This window comes from Sarcophilus harrisii, chromosome 1, assembly GCF_902635505.1.
Source record: "Sarcophilus harrisii chromosome 1, mSarHar1.11, whole genome shotgun sequence".
Classification (NCBI taxonomy): Eukaryota; Metazoa; Chordata; class Mammalia; order Dasyuromorphia; family Dasyuridae; genus Sarcophilus; species Sarcophilus harrisii.
In genome coordinates, this window is record NC_045426.1 from 657,367,396 (window position 1) to 657,387,008 (window position 19,613).

At 33.1% G+C, this 19,613-nt stretch overlaps 1 protein-coding gene across 5 annotated transcripts in view; it reads left to right on the forward strand.

Annotated features, from left to right (window-relative positions):
• The window catches only part of GATAD2A (GATA zinc finger domain containing 2A), a 215,661-nt gene that overhangs the window by 84,540 nt on the left and 111,508 nt on the right, over positions 1-19,613 (forward strand). The gene's annotated exons all lie outside the window — the stretch shown is intronic.

The window sequence follows — 19,613 nt, forward strand, 5'->3', positions numbered from 1 at the left end:
TCTACTTTTGTGAGAATTAGTAACTTGTTATTATATTTTATTAAATTGGCCTAATGGTGATGGAAAGATCATTAACCTAAAAGTCAGAATATTTAGGTTCTAATCATACTTTATATTAACATTAACCTCTGTTCACCTCGACTTTCTCAACCAGGAAATAGGATATATTAATATGTTTTGTTTATCCAATTAAAAAAAAATACAGTATCATGGTTTAGAGTGTTGAGGAAGGACTAAGGATGTATTAAAATAAAAGTGGAATGGGCTCCCTTAGGATGTATAAAGGCCACTCCCCAACCCCTAACTCCTCTACCCTTCTCCCCCTTTTCCCTATTTATGATCTTTGAAAAAAATCTTAGATGACATATATATATATATATATGTTATATATAACATATTATATATATGATATATATTATTATTATATTATATATAATTAATATATGGATTGGAGATATTAATGATGACCTCCATTTTCACATCTCCCTCAGATAACTCCCTCAAATTAATATCTCCCTCCATAATTTATATAATTATATTATATATCCTAATTATATATTATTATAATATTATAATAATAATATTAATATAATATAATAATACAATAATATTATATCTATCTATCTATATCCATCTATCTATCTATATAATGACATTCTTGTTCAAATTGGATTAGGATTAGGGATTCTTAACCTGGAATATGTGAACTTTGGGGGGAAAAATTTTTATTTCAGAGGATTTCTTTTGTAATCTGTTGTATTTTATTTTATTCATTTAAAAACATTTTTCTGAGTCTGTGTTACAAATACCTATTTGTATGATGTCTGAGGTCACTTCAAGTATTATATGTTTCGACTATTTTTAACATTCTCTTGTCTTCAAAAGTTTTAAAAATTATTATGAAGATATTTTTTCAATCTTGATTTTTACTGTAATATTTGTCTAATGGAGTCATTAGCAGCTTTTTTTTTTTTTTAATAATTATAACTTTTTATTGACAGAACCCATGCCAGGGTAATTTTTTACAACATTATCCCTTGCACTCACTTTTGTTCCGATTTTTCCCTTCCCTCCCTCCACCCTCTCCCCCAGATGGCAAGCAATCCTATACATGTTAAATATGGCACAGTATATCCTAGGTACAATATATGTGTGCAGAACCGAACAGTTCTTGCTGCACAGGGAGAATTGGATTCAGAAGGTAGAAATAACCCGGGAAGAAAAACAAAAATGCATAGAGTTTTACATTCATTTCCCAGTGTTCTTTCTTTAGGCGTAGCTACTTCTGTCCATCATTGATCAATTGAAACTGAGTTAGATCTTCTGTTTGTCAAAGAAATCCATTTTAATCAGAATACATCCTCATATGGTATCGTTTCTGATGTATATAATGATCTCTTGGTTCTGCTCATTTCACTCGGCATCAGTTCATGTAAGTCTCTCCTAGCCTCTCTATTCATCCTGCTGGTCATTTCTTACTAGAACAATAATATTCCATGACATTCATATACCACAATTTACCCAACCATTCTCCAGTTGATGGGCATCCATTCATTTTCCAGTTTTGAGCCACTACAAACAGAGCTGCCACAAACATTTTGGCACATACAGGTCCCTTTTCCATCTTTAGTATCTCTTCGGGGTATAAGCCTAGTAGTAGCACTGTTGGATCTAAGTGTATGCACAGTTTGATAAATTTTTGGGCATACTTCCAGATTGCTCTCCAGAATGGTCATTATTTTTTCCTGTCATCTTAGCCAATCTGACAGGTGTGTAGTGGTATCTCAGAGTTGTCTTAATTTGCATTTCTCTGATCAGTAGTGATTTGGAACACTCTTTCATATGACTGGAAATAGTTTCAATTTCATCATCTGAAAATTGTCTGTTCATATCCTTTGATTATTTATCATTTGGAGAATGGCTTGATTTCTTATAAATTAGAGTCAATTCTCTATGTATTTTGGAAATGAGGCCTTTATCAGAACCTTTAACTGTGAAGATGTTTTCCCAGTTTGTTGCTTCTCTTCTAATCTTGTTTGCATTAGTTTTGTCTGTACAAAGGCTTTTTAATTTGATGTAATCAAAATTTTCTATTTTGTGATCAATAATGTTCTCTAGTTCATCTTTGGTCACAAATTTTTTCCTCCTCCACAAGTCTGAGAGATAAACTATCCTATGTTCCTCTAATTTATTTATAATCTCATTCTTTATGCCTAAATCATGGATCCATTTTGATCTTATCTTGGTGTACGGTGTTAAGTGTGGGTCCATGCCTAATTTCTAGCAGCTGTTTTAAATTTGTGATTCTTTCTCTTCTCCCCCCCCCCCCCTTGGGTAAGGTTTTGTACCTTTTATGCTAAGCTATATTGTTATTGTTTTAAATTTTGATAGTTTGAGCAAGTTCATTTTGTTAGCATGAATAGATTAAAATGGATATACTGGTTTACACACCCAAAGAAGATAGTTTTGAAAATTTAAGCATAAGAATGAAAGAACATTTCACTGGATGATGTTGGCCATACTTTATATATTGGCTGTTCACAACATCATTCAACCTTCTTTACTTTTTGGGAAGTGCCTTAACAACTTCAGCTCACACCCCCTTTGATAGTCTGAAGTCCACTGAAATCTCATCCATTTCTACAATTTATTGTAAAAGTCAATTTATTGTTTTTTCTTTATTTGTTGATACTGTAGCCTTATTCTTCTTCCAGTGATAGCCTAGTTTTTGAAAAGTTTGCTTCAGACAATAATGGCACTTGCATCTTCCATTTTGGTAAAGAACCATGTCTTGCTCTTAAGTAAATGCTGCTGGGGCAACTGTGAAGAGCTTGGCATGCCAAGTAACTGTTCAGGGGTATCCAGCTTGGAAGAAATTGATCCCTTTAGTGTCTCACAAAAAAAGATCTGTCTATGAATGGGGGAATGGGAGCCCTATATTATCACTTAGTCAGTCACTGTTTATTAAGAAGGTTATTTTGTCCCAGGCAGTGTGCTTAAATTCTAGAGGCACAAAAAGAAGCAAAAGACAGTCCCTGTTCTCAAGGAGCTCACAGTCTATCAGGAGAAAGAATACATAAATTTATACAAAAGAAGCTAATATACAGCATAAATAGAAACATTAAAGGAGGGAAAGGACTAGAATTCAGGGAAATTAGGAAAATCTTCCTATAGAAGATTGAATTTTATTTGAGATTTAAAGAACCTGAGAGGGTGAGTAGTTAGGGGGAGGAGGGGAAAGGAGAAAGTATTCCAGGCTGAGAGGATAGCTAGAGAAAATAAATGTCAGAAGCTGAGAGATGAAATGTCTTGTTTGTGGGATCACTAGGATGTCAGTCATTGGACAGAAGTGTAGGTGTTGGGGAGTAAGGTACCAAGAAGACAGGAAGAAGCTTTGTTATGAATTACTTCGAATGCTAAACAAACATTTTATATTTGATCCTGTAGGGCAGTAAGGAGCCAATGGAGTTCATTGACAAGGAATAAGGGGAAGTAATGGGGGACTGTGACATGATTGCATTTTTAGGAAAATCACTTTAGCGACTGAATTGAGGATGGATTAGAGCGGAGAGGGACTTGAGTCTGGTTGTTCAATCAGCAGGCCATTTCAGTGGTCCATGTGTCAGGTATTGAGGGTCTATGTCAGGTATTGAGGAAAGGTATGAAATATGAGGAAGGGAATATTTATGGAGAAAGATGAGTTCCACCACTAGATAGCATTTCCAATCCCTCTGTTTTTGTCTGCTTGCATTTTTGATTTCCTTCACAGGTTAATTGTGCATTATTTCAAAGTCCGATTCTTGTGCAGCAAAATAATTGTATGGATACATGTACATGTATTGTATTTAACATATACTTGAACATATTTAACATGTATTAGTCTACCTGCCATCTGGGGCGGAGGAGGTGGGGGGAAAGAGGGGAAAAATTGGAACAGAAGAAGGTTTTGCAATTGTCAATGCTGAAAAATTACCTGTGCATATATCCTGTAAATAAAAAGCTATATTTTTTAAAAAAGATAATGAGTTCCACTTTGGACATAATGAGTTTTAAAATGTCTACTGGACAGTTCAGTATGTCTGAAAGAGCTATCTGGAAGGCAGTGGAGATGTGAAAATGGAGGTCATCAGAGAAATTGGGGCTGTTTTAGATTAGAGAATCATGAGCATAGAGATGATAATTAAATCCATAAACGCTGATGAGATCATTAATGAAGAATTATAGTATAGAGGATGAAGTTGAACATTATTAAACAGTAAGAAATCTAAATTTGATTGAATGAGCTTAAAAAATCCAGTTTGGGATTCTGATATTTCTCCTGAAGAAACTTGAAGCCTCTTTGTACCTTTCTAAAATACCTTAGTGTTAGTGTACCATCTATCTTATTTTTCTTTTTGAATTAAAATTCTTAATGCTAAATTCTTGATTAGAATTTTATCAGCAGGAATAAAGAAGCAGAATAAATTTTTATATAAGGTTTCAGGTATGTTTTTTCTTTCTAATCATAATATTCCTGGCATGTGTCACTGGGTTGGTTTTATGACAGTTATTTAGCCAGTAAGTATTCTTCCCCATGAACAAACATCAACTGGTTATGAATGATTTTTTTTCCTCATAAGTAGTCCTAGGAAACTGATAAGAGTGCTGCAAATCTTGTTCATTAAAGACAATTATTATGCCAGAATACTGTTGCTTAAGACAAAATTAGAGATTTTGAGGTTATTTTATCTATTAAGAGTTTGTTTTTTGGCAAAATATCCCTTAGGATTTTCCAATACTGTGAAAATACATGCTCTCCAAAGTTGCTGGTTATAAAATAAACCCACATAAGTCATCAGCATTCTTATATATCACTAACAAAATCCAACAGTCAGAGTTACAAAGAGAAATCCCATTTAAAGTAACTACTGATAATATAAAATATTTAGGAATCTTATCTGCCAAGGGAAAATCAGAAACTTTATGAGCAAAATTACAGACCACTTTTCACACAAATTAAGTCTGATCTATCCAATTGGAAAAATATTAAATGCTCTTGGATAGGGCGAGCTAATATAATAAAAGATGGCAATATTACCTAAACTAATCTATTTATTTAGCGCTATACCAATCAGACTGCCAAAAAACTATTTTAATGACCTAGAAAAAATAACAACAAAATTCATATGGAAAAACAAAAGGTCAAGGATTTCAAGGGAATTAATGAAAAAAAATCAAATGAAGGTGGCTTAGCTGTACCAGATCTAAAACTATATTATAGAGCAGCAGTTACCAAAACCATTTGGTATTGGCTAAGGAATAGATTAGTTGATCAGTGGAAGAGGTTAGGTTCAAGGGATAAAACAGTCAACAAATATAGCAACCTAGTCTTTGACCAACCCAAAGACCCCAGCTTTTGGGATAAGGACTTACTGTTTGATAAAAATTGCTGGGAAAATTGGAAACTAATATGCCAGAAACTAGGCATTGATTCACACTTAACACCGTACACCAAGATAAGGTCAAAATGGGTTCATGACCTAGGCATAAAGAATGACATTATTAATAAATTAGAGGAACACAGGATAGTTTACCTCTCAGACCTGTGGAAGGGGAAGGACTTTATGACCAAAGAAGAACTAGAGATCATTACTGATCACAAAATAGAAAATTTTCGATTATACCAAACTGAAAAGTTTTTGTACAAACAAAACTAATGCAGACAAGATTAGAAGGGAAGCAATAAACTGGGAAAATATTTTTACAGTCAAAGGTTCTGATAAAGGCCTCATTTCCAAAATATATAGAGAATTAACTCTAATTTATAAAAAATCAAGCCATTCTCCAGTTGAAAAATGGTCAAAGGATATGAACAGACAATTCTCAGATGAAGAAATTGAAACTATTTCTAGTCATATGAAAAGATGCTCCAAGTCATTATTAATCAGAGAAATGCAAATTAAGACAACTCTAAGATACCACTACACACCTGTCAGATTGGCTAAGATGACAGGAAAAAATAATGATGATTGTTGGAGGGGATGCGGGAAAACTGGGACATTGATGCATTGTTGGTGGAGTTGTGAACGAATCCAACCATTTTGGAGAGTAGTTTGGAACTATGCTCAAAAAGTTATCAAACTGTGCATACCCTTTGATCCAGCAGTGTTACTACTGGGATTATATCCCAAAGAGATTATAAAGAAGGGAAAGGGACCTGTATGTGCACGAATGTTTGTGGCAGCCCTTTTTGTAGTGGCTAGAAACTGGAAACTGAATGGATGTCCATCAGTTGGAGAATGGCTGAATAAATTGTGGTATATGAAAATTATGGAATATTACTGTTCTGTAAGAAATGACCAACAGGATGATTTCAGAAAGGCCTGGAGAGACTTACACGAACTGATGCTGAGTGAAATGAGCAGGACCAGGAGATCATTATATACTTCAACAACAATACTATATGATGACCAGTTCTGATGGACCTGGCCATCCTCAGCAACGAGATCAACCAAATCATTTCTAATGGAGCAGTAATGAACTGAACTAGCTATACCCAGAAAAAGAACTCTGGGAGATGACTAAAAACCATTACATTGAATTCCCAATCCCTATATTTATGCACACCTGCATTTTTGATTTCCTTCACAAGCTAATTGTACAATATTTCAGAGTCTGATTCTTTTTGTACAGCAAAATAACGTTTTGGTCATGTATACTTATTGTGTATCTAATTTATATTTTAATATATTTAACATCTACTGGTCATCCTGCCATCTGGGGGAGGGGGTAGGGGGTAAGAGGTGAAAAATTGGAAGAAGAGGTTTGGCAATTGTTAATGCTGTAAAGTTACCCATGTATATAACCTGTAAATAAAAGGCTATTAAATAATAATAATAATAATAGCTTAAAAAAAAAAGAAAATACATGCTCTCTGCTTTAAGTTGATAGAAGAACTTATATCTACATCAGGTCTGTTTTGATTCAAAGAGTTCTTACTACTGCAGTATTCAAAATAGAGATAATGAATATTGCCTTTTATCTTGATGACATAGTTTAACATTTTATTGATACAAATTTTTTTGTGAATGTTTTCTAGACAAGTCTATGGCACACTTCATGTGTATAGTATTTTTTGCAACTGCTTGTTCTGTCAGTTTCTTCACAGCCAGAATCTACCACACAAATGCCAACAACCAGAGTAGCTTCTTTGAGACTGGGATTGGCTGATTGTGTGTCTCTGATTTGGCTTTATCCCACTGTAGGAAAAGATGGCCTTAATTAGTTTCTGCCAATCCCCTTCAAAGTTGCTAATTCCCTTTCTAATTTTTTTCTAATTTAGTTTTCATTCTTCCCTCTAACCAAGTAAAATTTTTTTAATGCTCTCATTTGGTTTAAAAAATTTTTTTTCAATTCTTAAAAATATTCTGGCTCTGTATCTTAATAGGAATTCCAGTTGTGTTGTGCTCAAACTTTTGTTTTGATGCTTTGTTTGTAGATGTTTTGTAGTTTATGTGTGTGAGTGTGTTTTCTTGAATGCCTCATCACTATAATGGCTTTTTCTGAAAGGATTCTTTTTTTGATTTTTCATTTGTTAAATCTGCATCCTGAATTCAGAATTTGCTAAGTTTGGGCTCTGCACACTTTTGTAGATAAAGTTCTGCTGGTTCTGCTTGGTTTCTTGGGATGGAAGAGTGGGGTATTGAGTGTTGTATTATTCTAGTATCTTAAAGACAGCTTAAGCTGAGGATTTACCAATTTTCAGTAGTACCAAAGTGGTGTGATTCTGGACAACTAATTGTTGCTTTTTTGGTATGATGTCTGAAAGTTCTTAATCCATGTTTGGATCTTAGCAAACAGACCTGTGGATTTTGTGCAGTTTGGAGTTTTAGTAGGTTGCTGCTCATCTCAGCCATTATTACTCACTTCAGTTTATAGGACTTTAGGTTCTCCTTAAGTCTGGGATTTTTGCCCTGGTATTTTTCTACTAGGCTTAGCCTGAGTTAAGCTGAAGCCGATACCCTGCTCTGCCCCTAGTGTGAGAGCCACATAGCCACTACTTGGTTTTGAACTGATCTTTTGTTTGGTACGCAACCTAAACCCATAAGCCTTACTTGCCCTGGAACTTCACTCTGAATCTACCCTTTTTCCCTTCCTCTCCCCTCCCCCCCCCCCCCCCCTTTACATGGGTACATATAAGATGTTTATAAAAGTTAGATCACTCTCTTCTGATTTTGAGACTTCTTGCCTTGGTGTACCGCCTCTCCTTTTGCCAGAAAGCTCTGTAGAATCAATTTTTCTCTAGATCTTTTTGTTTCTTTGTGCCAACTTGAGCTGGAAAATGACTTTTTTTTTTTTCTTGGAATTCCTGATAAGGATTCGGCCTGGTGAATTTTCTAACTTTGTTTGTAAGAGTTAAGTGGTGGGAATCATCTATACTTATTCTTGCTACTCTGCCATTTTGGCTCCACTTCTTCTATGACCTTTTATACCCTGTTTTGAGTCCATTTAAAGCATTGTGTCATGTGGTATATGAGATGCTAGTTGAAACCCAAGTGTCTGCCATATTGTATGCCAATTTTCCCAACAGAGTTTACCAAAGGGTTGGAGTGTTTGGATTATTTAAAACTATGTTGTTATATTCAGTTGCTTCTGGTTCTCGTATACCTAACTTGTTACACTTAGCAGTTTATGTATTTTTTTTTAAATCCAGTATTAGATGTTATAATGAGTATTGCTTTATTAGTAATGTTTGAGATTTGGTATTATTTGGTCCCCTTTCCACCTTTTTTTAAATTTCTTTTTCTAATCTTGACTTTTTCTTCCAGATTAATTTCATTATTTTTTTAATCTACGATGTAATTTGCTAGCATTATCATTTTTATTATATTGGCATAGTTCAACTGAACACTTACTATATTTCTAAATGTTTAAATCTGACTTTTTCTATAAAGAATGTTTTGTAGATGTATTCATACAATCTTTTGTATGTCCTGTTATTTGGTCACTCAAATGTCTTTAATTTTTTAAGATGCTTTTAAGAATCAGCAAATAAAATGGATATGTCAAGCATATAATGAGTTTAATCATTAGCTTTCAAAGCTTCCCTACTTGCCTATGCTATTTTCCTTTTTTTTTCTAAGCTTCTTATTATTTTTTTCTTTTCTCTACACTTAAAGACAAATTGCTTAGTACCTTTCTCCCTCCTTAAAACTACTCCTTGACCATTAATTTCCATTGTAATGAAAAACAAAGCTATTCGTTTACTGTAGACTTGTGATAGAAAGTACCATGCATCCAAAGAAAGAACTATGTAGACTGAATGTGGATTACAGCATAGTATTTTCACTTTTTTGTTGTTGTGGTAGTGGTGGTGGTGGTGGTGGTGTTTGCTTGTTTTTATTGTTTTTTTTTTCCCCCCCTTTTTGATCTGATTTTTCTTGCACAGCATGATGACTATGGAAATATATTTAGAAGAATTGCATATTTGGCCTTTATTGGATTGCTTGCTGTTGGAGGGAAGGGGAAGAGAAAAATTTGTAAGCTTTTGTTTATTAAAACAAACAAACAGACAAACAACCAAACATGCACAGCGAAGAAAAAAAATTTCCATGTTAGTTGTGTCTAAAAATGTTGTATGTCATGCATCACTTTTCTGTCAAGAGATGAGTGGCATGATTCTTCATTATCAGTTTTCTAGGTTCATCTCTGCATTAATGAGTATTTTTGAGGCTTTCAAAGTTCTTTTTCTTTATAATGTAGTTGCTTTTGTTTACATTGTTCTTCTAGTTTAAATAATTAGGAGAACTGATTTTTTTTTATCAATTCATACAGGTCTTCACAGGTTTCTCTCGAACTACCCATGCCAATTTTTTATGTTGCAATAATATTCAATGACATCCATATTTTTTTTTTAATCAGTTTCTTTATAGTTGATCACCTTGTTAATTTCCACTCCTTTAGTACTGGTTAGTCGACCATTTTCAAGTGCCTACTATGTGCCAGGCACTAATAAATTCTGGGGATATAAAGATAAAAGACAGTTCCTGTTAGCAAGGAGCTTGCAATTTACAAGAGCTGCTATAAATAATTTTTTACATATGAAAACTTTTACTCTTTCTTTGTCCTTCAGGAAGGGACTAGCTAGCTAAAGCATTAGTATGTTAAATGCTTACAATATAACAGGTACTATGCTAAAATACAGTACACAAATTTTACAGTCACATCCAAAATTTAAAGGCTTTGCTCTCAAGGAGCTTACATTCTAATTTTGGAGGAAAAGATAAAAAATGGAGCCAAAAAAAGGGCAAGGTATGAAAGCAGTCTGGAAAATTAGGAATTGTGCCAAGTCAAAAAGATGAACATAACTAAAAGATACTTCTCCAGTAACGTTTTTAAAGAATTCACCAATGAGGGAAGATGCAGCAAAGATGAAGATTACCAGAAAAGTTTTTTAAGTTGAGGTAGAAAAGTAGTCTTAACAAATCAGGAACTGAGCCTCTCACAATTTATTGACTTTTGAAGCATTGTTTAAAACTGTTGGTCATAAATGAGTAGGCCACTTGACAATTCCCCCAGCAATGTTTTAGTATATCTGTTTTCCCTCTACTGGCTAACCATCATTATTTTCTTTTTTGATGATATTTTCAATCTAATGATTTGAGATAGAACCTCAGTCTCTTTAATTTGCATTTTTTAAAATATTAATGATTTGGAGAGTTTTCTTGTTGGTTGATAGTTTGGATCTCTTCCTTTGAAAGCTACCTATTTATTACATGTTTGGACAGTTTGTGCTGAGGAATGGTTCTTAATATTGAACGAATTCCTAACTTATTTTGGATATGAGTTTTATCTGGGAAACTTGCTGAAAAGATTTTTTCCTACTTAACCATTTATATGCCTTCTAATATTAATTGCATTGGTTTTGTCCAAAAGCTTTTAGACTTTGTCATTAAAATCATCTGTCTTAATAATTTATCACTTGTTTCATCACAAACTCTACTTTTAATAAATCTAAAAGGTAATTTCTTCCTTGCTCTTATAATTTATTTGTAATGTCATCCTTTATGTGTCATATTTGTCTCAATTTGGAGTTTACCTTGATGTATGGCACAGAATGTTGGATTATACTAATTTGTCCCAGATTGCTTTCTACTTTTCCTTACAAGTTTTGTAACGTGTGAACTCTTACAGTAGCTGGAGTCTTTAGGTTTATTTGATAAATTTACTTGTTGTCATTACAATTCTTATGGCCTTGAAACGGCTGAAGTTGTTCTTTATGCTTGCCATCACTTTTAATTCCTCTGTCCCTTAGTTCTTTGCCAGATCATATTGCCAGACAAGTCTTACCCTAGTCACATTCCCTCCCTCCCCCCCCCCCCCCCCCTTTTTTTTTTCACTCTTTGGTGAACTAGTTCATTCCTACTCTGCTCAGTTCTCAATTTTCATACCTCTTTATCCTCTTAACCTGTCTTCTCTTGACAAAGCTCAGTCTTGGATTATTCCCAGCATCTGCTGCTGACATATATGTATTTTATTTTACAAATTGCAGAACTTTATCTAAATGTTAATTGCTTCTACTTAACCTGTTGTTGAATGGAATTGGAGAATATAATAAACTGTAGCTGACTAGGCTCATAACAAATTTATGTTACATAATTTCAGATGGTCTCTTACTGCAGCAAAGCCGTCTTTTTATACTTAGTTAATAAATTCACTATACCACTCACCACAATGTCTTTTCCATACCTTTTCATCCATCCTCAGACTTTGTATTTCTCTTCCTCCCTTCACTCTCACAGCTGGTTTTGGTTTGTATTTCACTGAAACAAATGAGGCTGTGAACTTCCTCTTCTCTCTTTATCTCATATAACTCAGATGCAATCCCCAGTGAAGCAGACGTTCTTCCCCAGGCAAAATCCTCTATTTATTCAAGTATATACTATTTTTCATTCTCTGGTAGATTGCTGCTTTTATCATCCCTCTTCTCTCACTAATTTTTAATTTCTTCCTTCTACTTGTTACTTCACTACCAACAAACATTCCCCATGCTTCCCTCATCTTCAAAAAACCATTCATTCTGTTAAGTCTTATTAGCCCCATACTCTTCTCTGTTTCAATATTATAGAAATGGCTTGCTTTTGGCTTAATCTAGATACTATTTACTATATTAAGAAATGTTTTATTTGTTCCTGTGCTTTTTAACAATATATGTATATTTTATTTTGAATTTAGTAACTACCAGAAAAAGGACATTTACACATATAAAGAGATTATATATGAAAACATGAATGAATATCTGTTGAATGCTGTTGCTTTTTAGAATGATGACTGTAGTAATCTTCTTTCTTACTTCCTGTTGGTTTTTGTCTGAATTCTTACTTCTGAGGTGGGAAGATATGGTAGTTTCTGTTGTTGGTGATGATGGTGGTTTTTTCCTGTTTTTTTCTTTTTTCTTTTTCTTTTTTTTTAAGAATGGTATTTCTACCCCCTTCTCTTTCTTTCCTTCCTTTCCTCCCCCTCCCCCCCCCAAGTTTTAAGGGACCTAGATTGTCTGCCTCTATTCAGGCATCCACCTCACTATGTACTATAGATTTTGGTTCCTTCATAAATTGTTCTTCTGGTTCTATATTTCATTCTGTATCAATTCATGTAAGTCTCCCTATGTTTTTCCGAACCTCTTCTTTTATCATTTCCAGTGGCACAAAAGTATTTCAGTAATGGTTATATTATGAGTTGTTTGGCTAATTCTGTATTTTTCAGTATTCTTAACATAAAGCCAGAAGTGCTGTTTTTTTTGTCAATATTGTTCTACATTCGTTGATATTATTGAGATTTTTTATTGTTTGTGTAATTATTATAGTCAATCAGTTTTATAGTTTTTTTTTTCTTTAATATTGAACCAATCTGGTATAAATCCAGTCTTTGTCTTATTCTATCTTATTGTAGCATTTGCTAAATTTTACTTAATATTTTCTGTAATTTTCTGTAATGTTGCTTTATGGATTTTGGTTTTGGTATTTTCTCTTTTCTCTTTTCTGGTATTTTCTGTCTTTGGCCTTTCTCTTCAACTTCACAGTTCCCTTGACTTTTCTGGTGTAATCCATTTGTTGATTTTTATCATTCTGCATATCTGAATTTAATGGAGATGCTTACTTGTGGCTTTTTAATAGTTTTTTATCTAGATTCTGGTTCTCTCCCCCCACACCACCCCTTTATACTAAATTATTTTAGACAGCTGGGTTTCTCAACAATTTTTTTACCTGGCCATCAGATTACCTTGGCAACTCTGGGTCTAGATAGTGGTGAGTCAAGGATAATCATATATTCTTACCTAAATGATTTAACATATTAAACTTCAGTTTTCTTATCTGTAAAATGGTGGTATTAGATTAGTTGATTTTTGAGATTGACATGTGGGATAAGTCATAATGCACTTAGGTGGATTCAGAAATATTTGAATGACTGTATTAAATATCATCATTTAGTTTGTCATCTTGAAGAGATTGCCCCAGGGATTGTTTTTTTCCCTACCATTGTTTATCATGATGTTATTTGCCATGATTTGCAGAAAAAAAGGAGAGTTAATACTGATTTCTGCATCAGGATTCAAAAAAATTTTGAGTTAGAATTGATGGATTAAGTCTAATAAGTTGAAATTTAATAGTTAAATGAAAAATCCTGATATGATTTCAAAAAATAAAATAAGTCTTGTTAAGTGTATGATGGAAGAGGTATAGTCAGACAAATAGGAGTTTTCAAGAAGAGATTAGATTTCTTTCTTGTGTCTTTTGTGGAGATAATTCCTAATGTCCCTTGCTCTCAAAATCCTTAAATTAATGAATTTTTATTTCTGTTTTCTCTTACTCTAGATAATTTTTATAATTAACTGGTAGCCACTTTTTACTATCTAAACCATATGACTAGAAGGAAGTTTAGTTTTTAAGAATTGATTTCTATTCATTATGTCTGATGTCTTAATAAAGACAGGTTTTTCAAGTAGTCACTAATTGAGAAAGTACCCGTCTATATAGGGGTATATTCATCGTCTATATAGGATGAATGATAATGAGTGGAGTTATTCTTTATATTAGCGTAAGGAAACAGAAAGTAAAACAGTGTCTATACTGTTTGTCTATTGATCCCATTTCCATGACTTTTCCCAGTTCTTACTTACATTGTTAAAAATTTTCAGTGCCCATTTTTATTTAAAAATTCTTCATTGTGTCTCTGAATTATCAATTATAGCTACTCAATAATTAGTAGTCATTGCCTTAAAATAACCATACAGAAGTATGATTGCCCCCTTCTCCCATACTATTTTGTTATTTTTACACAAGTATTATGTCATAATGTCTGGAGCTGATATTGAAACCATGAAGACCTGGATTTAAGTTCTGCCTCTGACATCTACTGGGCATATCACTTAACTCTGAGAAAGTATTAAAAGTGTCATTGAAGATATGGATGGACTTGCATTGGTAGAGGTAGTTTTGTTATCCATTAACAATTTCTTTTGTATACCAATGTCCAAGTAACTATTCCTATGCTATAGTCGTAAATAGAGATTATTTTTGGGAATACACTTTTTTAAGCCTCCTCAGGGATCTTGACTGGCTTGGGTCAACACTGTGGTATTTCGTTGAAAACTAGACACCTTTAACAAGAATTATACTGGTTGTACTTATTGCTCCCATTTATGTTAGAATGAGAATTGTATAACATTGTTTGACTTAGGCTCTTAAAAAATTTTTAGCAGAAAGAAATTTTAACCATCTAATCCAGTACACCTCATTTTCAGATGAAGAAACTGACCTATAGGGTAGGGTACCCATTATTAAAAGTAGGCAGGAGACCAGGTTGGTTGCTTTAAAGCTCATCTTATAGAATAGAATGCAGCTCTACTTCATTTTACAAATTTTCCACCTGGCTGCCTTCTGGATTTCATCTCGTCTCTCCTCTCACCTTTTTCTGTATTGTCACTCCTTCAGAGTGATTTTTAAATTTTTTTTTAATTTGTTTTTTGTCTTTTGCCTTTCTTGTTACCTCTAGCACTTAGGACAATGCTTGGCACTTAGTAGATATTTTATAAATGCTTATTGCTTTTAAGGAATATGAGGATTAGAGAAAGAATTTTCCCTTAAAAGTTGATTTTCAGTGTGAGAATCAAGTAAATTGAAATAAATAAACATTAGATTGAAGAATATAATAGAAAGAATACTGGATTTAGGAGAACCATAGGACCATATATCAAGAGCTAGAAAAGACTTCATTGGCCACTGAGTCTACCTCTATCCTTTTTACAAAGGAGGAAACTGAGACTTAGATAATTTGTGAATTACTTTAAGACCATTCAGTACTATCAGAAACTCTGACTCCTGTAATAAGCTGACTGATTGTGCAGTAATTCCTTGACAATGAGCCACATTATGTTTCTATGGAACTAATTATTTAATGGTGTCAGGCTATTTTTGTATGATACGTGTTAATATCTGCAGTTTGGAGTTCATGTGATTCATTCTGTAGTTTTAAGAAAACAGAGGCAAATTTGGCAAGTGAACAGTAGATTGGTGAGAATGAGTGATGTTTTCTTACTTTAAATCCAGTGCAAAAAGAGACCTGTTTTTTCCAATAGAGTCAGTATATATAGTGTTTTGTTTCCTTGACTTTGGTAATTGGTTCAAGGGTAGTTCAAGGGAGAGATTCAGTTGGGGAAAGGAGAGAAGATTAATAGGTAATATAAGAATGGGGGAGGGGAGAGGAAGAAAAATGCATCAAGAAAATACTTGAAAATAACATAATATAGAAGGAAATTCAAAAGGGGTGATTTTACTATCATGGCAAATTTAAGAATACACTTTTTAAAACTTCATAATGAAAGTTCACAGTTTAATATACTGGCATATTATTCATGTAGAGAACAACAATATTCCATTACATTCATATATCATACTAACTTATTTAGCCATTCCCCAACTGATGGACAGCCATTCAATTTGTAGTTCCTTGTCATTACAAAAAGGACTGCTACAAACATTTTTTGCACTTGTGAGTCCTTCTCCATCTTTTATAATCTCTTTGATATACAAACCCAGTGCACACACACTGATGTATCAGAGGGCATACCCACAGTTTGATAATTCTTTAGGTTTAGTTCCAAATTGTTCTCCAGAATGGTTGGATCAGTTCACAATTCCACCAACAATGCTTTAGTGTTATAATTTTCATTGATCCAACATTTATCATTATCTTTTTTTTGTCTTGTTAATTAATCTGAGAGGTGTGAAATGGTACATCAGATTTTTCTTAAATTTTTATTTCTCTAATCAATAGTGGGATTTAGAGCATTTTCTTTATATGAGTAGAAATGACTTTAATTTCTTCATCTGAAAATTGTTCATATCTTTTGGCCATTTATCAGTTAGGGAATGGCTTATATTCTTATAAATTTGAGTCAGTTCTCTCTTTATTTTGGAAATGAGGCCTTCATTGGAAACACTGCATTCCTAGTAAAATTTTCCAGCTTTCTGTTTCCCTTCTAATCTTGGCTGCATTGCTTTTGTTTATACAAAACCTTTTTAATTTAATGTAATCAGAGTTGTCCATTTTGCATTTCATAATGTTCTCAAATTCTTCTTTGGCCATAAATTGCTTCCTTCTCCACAGATCTGAGAGGTAAACTATCCCTTGTTCCCCTAATTTACTCATAATATTACCCTTTATGTCTAAATCATGAACCTATTTTGACCTTACCTGTATATGGGGTGTTAGATTTGGTCATTGTAATGTTTGGGCCAGCTCTCTGGAGGGTCTCGGGATAGACCTTAGGTGGAGAAGTGATGAAGGCAGGAGAGCCACCGCTAGGCTGGTCAAAGATAGAATCCCAAATCTTCTCTGGGTCTGTGTTTGAGACTTTTTTGTGTCTGTGGCAGAGAGTCTTCTGTGTTTCCTCAGTGTCTTTCAGCCCTTAAATACCTCAGTATTTAATCACTACAGCACACTGAATATGAGTCAACTATAGCCACTACATCACCATATTACACTAAGTATGTGCTTAACTAGAGTGATTACATCATTTCATTACACTAAATATATGCTTAACTAGAGAATCATTATCTCATCAATCATGATAAATAAATGCTGAACTATAAGTACCCTGCTGTCAGTATCTTAAGTATACTTTTTCAGAGTTCTGGCCCTCTCCAGTCAGTGTCCAGTTTCTGCTAGGCAGATTTTCTAGTTTTCCTAGCTACTACTAGGAGCTAATTTCTGCTACTTTCTAGTTTTTCTAGCAATTTTTGTCAAATAGTGAGTTCTTATCCCGGAAGGTAGAATTTTTGAATTTATCAAACACTCAATTACTTTAGTCATTGATCATTGTGTCTTATGAACCTAATCTATTCTCTCTCTGTGTCACTCTCTTCACTGGCCCTTGCTTTGTATTGTATGGTCAAGCAGAGTAAATTCCCTTTGTATTCAACTTCATCACACATTGTATTTATCAAACTAAATCTTTCCAAGTTGTTTGTCTGCATAGAATTGCTTTTATTGTGTAAATTATTCTCCTGATTCTTCTCAACTTTCATAATCCATATAAATCTCCTTAGATTTGTCTGAAATTTTCCCCTTCATCATTTCTTATGTTATAGTAGTATTTTCTCACATATATGTAACAACTTAATCATTTCCCAGTTGATGGGCATCCCCTCAACCCCCAATTTATTGCACCATGAAAAGAACTACTACAAATATTTTTGTACACAAGGGTTTATTTCCTCCTTTTCTGATATCTTTGGTAATATTAATAGACCTTATAGGAATATCCCTAGAACAAATATCCAGTTTAGTAGTTTTGGGGGGTATAGTTCCAGTTAGCTTTCCAGAATACCTAGATGAGTTCATATTTTCACCAAGAATGTTTTAATATTCTTATTTTCCCACAGTAGTTGTTTTATTTTTTGTCAGTTTAGTCTGTTGTACAGATCAGTCTGATAGGTTTGATGGCACCTTGAAATTACTTAAATTTTCCATTTCTGTAATTATTGGTGAACTGGAACATTTTTTTCTTATGGCTATTGCTGCAAAGATTTGCCCTCTCTGTAGCTGCATTGCACAATCAAAATTGTTCATTTTACTTCCTGTGAGCTTTTCTTTCTCCTGGGATGATGAATTTTCCTCAATCCTTAGAATCAATAGTTTCTTCCATGTTTCTCTACTTTATTTATGATGTCATCCGTTGTCACAGAATCCGTTTTGTAGTAGCAAAAATTGCTAATGAAGTGAGTGTGTACATATCATTATTTAGTATTAATGACTTAAACTAGTAGCGATACAACAACATAATATAATATTACTATTCTGTAAAAAATTGCCACAAAGAAGCTTAACGAGGCAATGGAAAACTTATATTGAACTGATGCACATTGATATAAGCACAAAGAAGGATACAATATACACAATAACTACAATAAAAATAGGAAAAAAATGGAACTGAATAGTTTGTGTTTATAATGATCAAGTTTGGCTCTAGAATTTATTAAGAACCTTCCCTCTTTTTTGCAGAGGTTGGGAACTATGATAAATAATAATATATGCCTTAGATATATAATATTACATATTTTCATACTCAATTGAAATATTTGTTTGTTTTTTTGTCAGCCAGTCCATCATATATATTATCTACTGTGTGAAAGCACTTGATTGACAAATTGCTTTCTTTCACATCATTTATCCAAAGACTTTAGTATTTTTAGAATATTTTTGCAAACTTTTCCTTCAGTTAAATTAACCAACTGTTAAAGTAGCCTGATGAACATTAGAGAAACTCAGATGTTTATTTATTTCTAAAAAGCTTAGTAGTAATTTCATTTTTCCAATTACATGTAAAGATAGTTTTCTTTCTTTTTCTTTTTAAGTATATAAGATTTTTTTTTTTTAATTTTCAAAACACATGCATGGATAATTTTTCAATATTGACCACATTCCAAATTTTTCCTTCCTCTTCCCTATCCCCTTCCCCAGACAGCAAGTAATTCAATAGATGCTAAACATGTTAAATTATATATTAAATTCAATATATGTATACATACATACTTCTCTTGCTGCATAAGAAAAATCAGTTAAAAAGGAAAAAAATGAGAAAGAAAACAAAATGCAAGCAAACAACAGCAACAAAAAAGCTATGTTGTGCCCCACACCCAGTTCCCACAGTCCTCTCTCTGAGTTTTAACAATTCATTTTTGTAAAATTTTGAATTTCAATTTTTTTCTCTTTCCTTTCTTCTCTTAGCTTCTCCCTCCCCAAGACAACAAGCAATTTGATATAGATTATACATGTATAATCATTTTAAACATATTTTCATATTAGTTATGTTAACACAAATGTTTAGATAATTTGTTTTCTCCCAGTGGTTTTTACTTTACCTTACCCCCCCTTATAGGAGGATAATAAGGAAAGCTATATAGATAACTGCAATGCAAGATTATATATAAGATATTAGAGAGATAAAAAACAAAATTTTTAAACATTTACCCATATATCCCATTTAGAAATTGTTTAGAAATCCCTATTTTCAGAATTCTAATATAATTGTAGTGGTGTAATACTGCAAAGTTGGTTTCTTTATTTCATTGAAA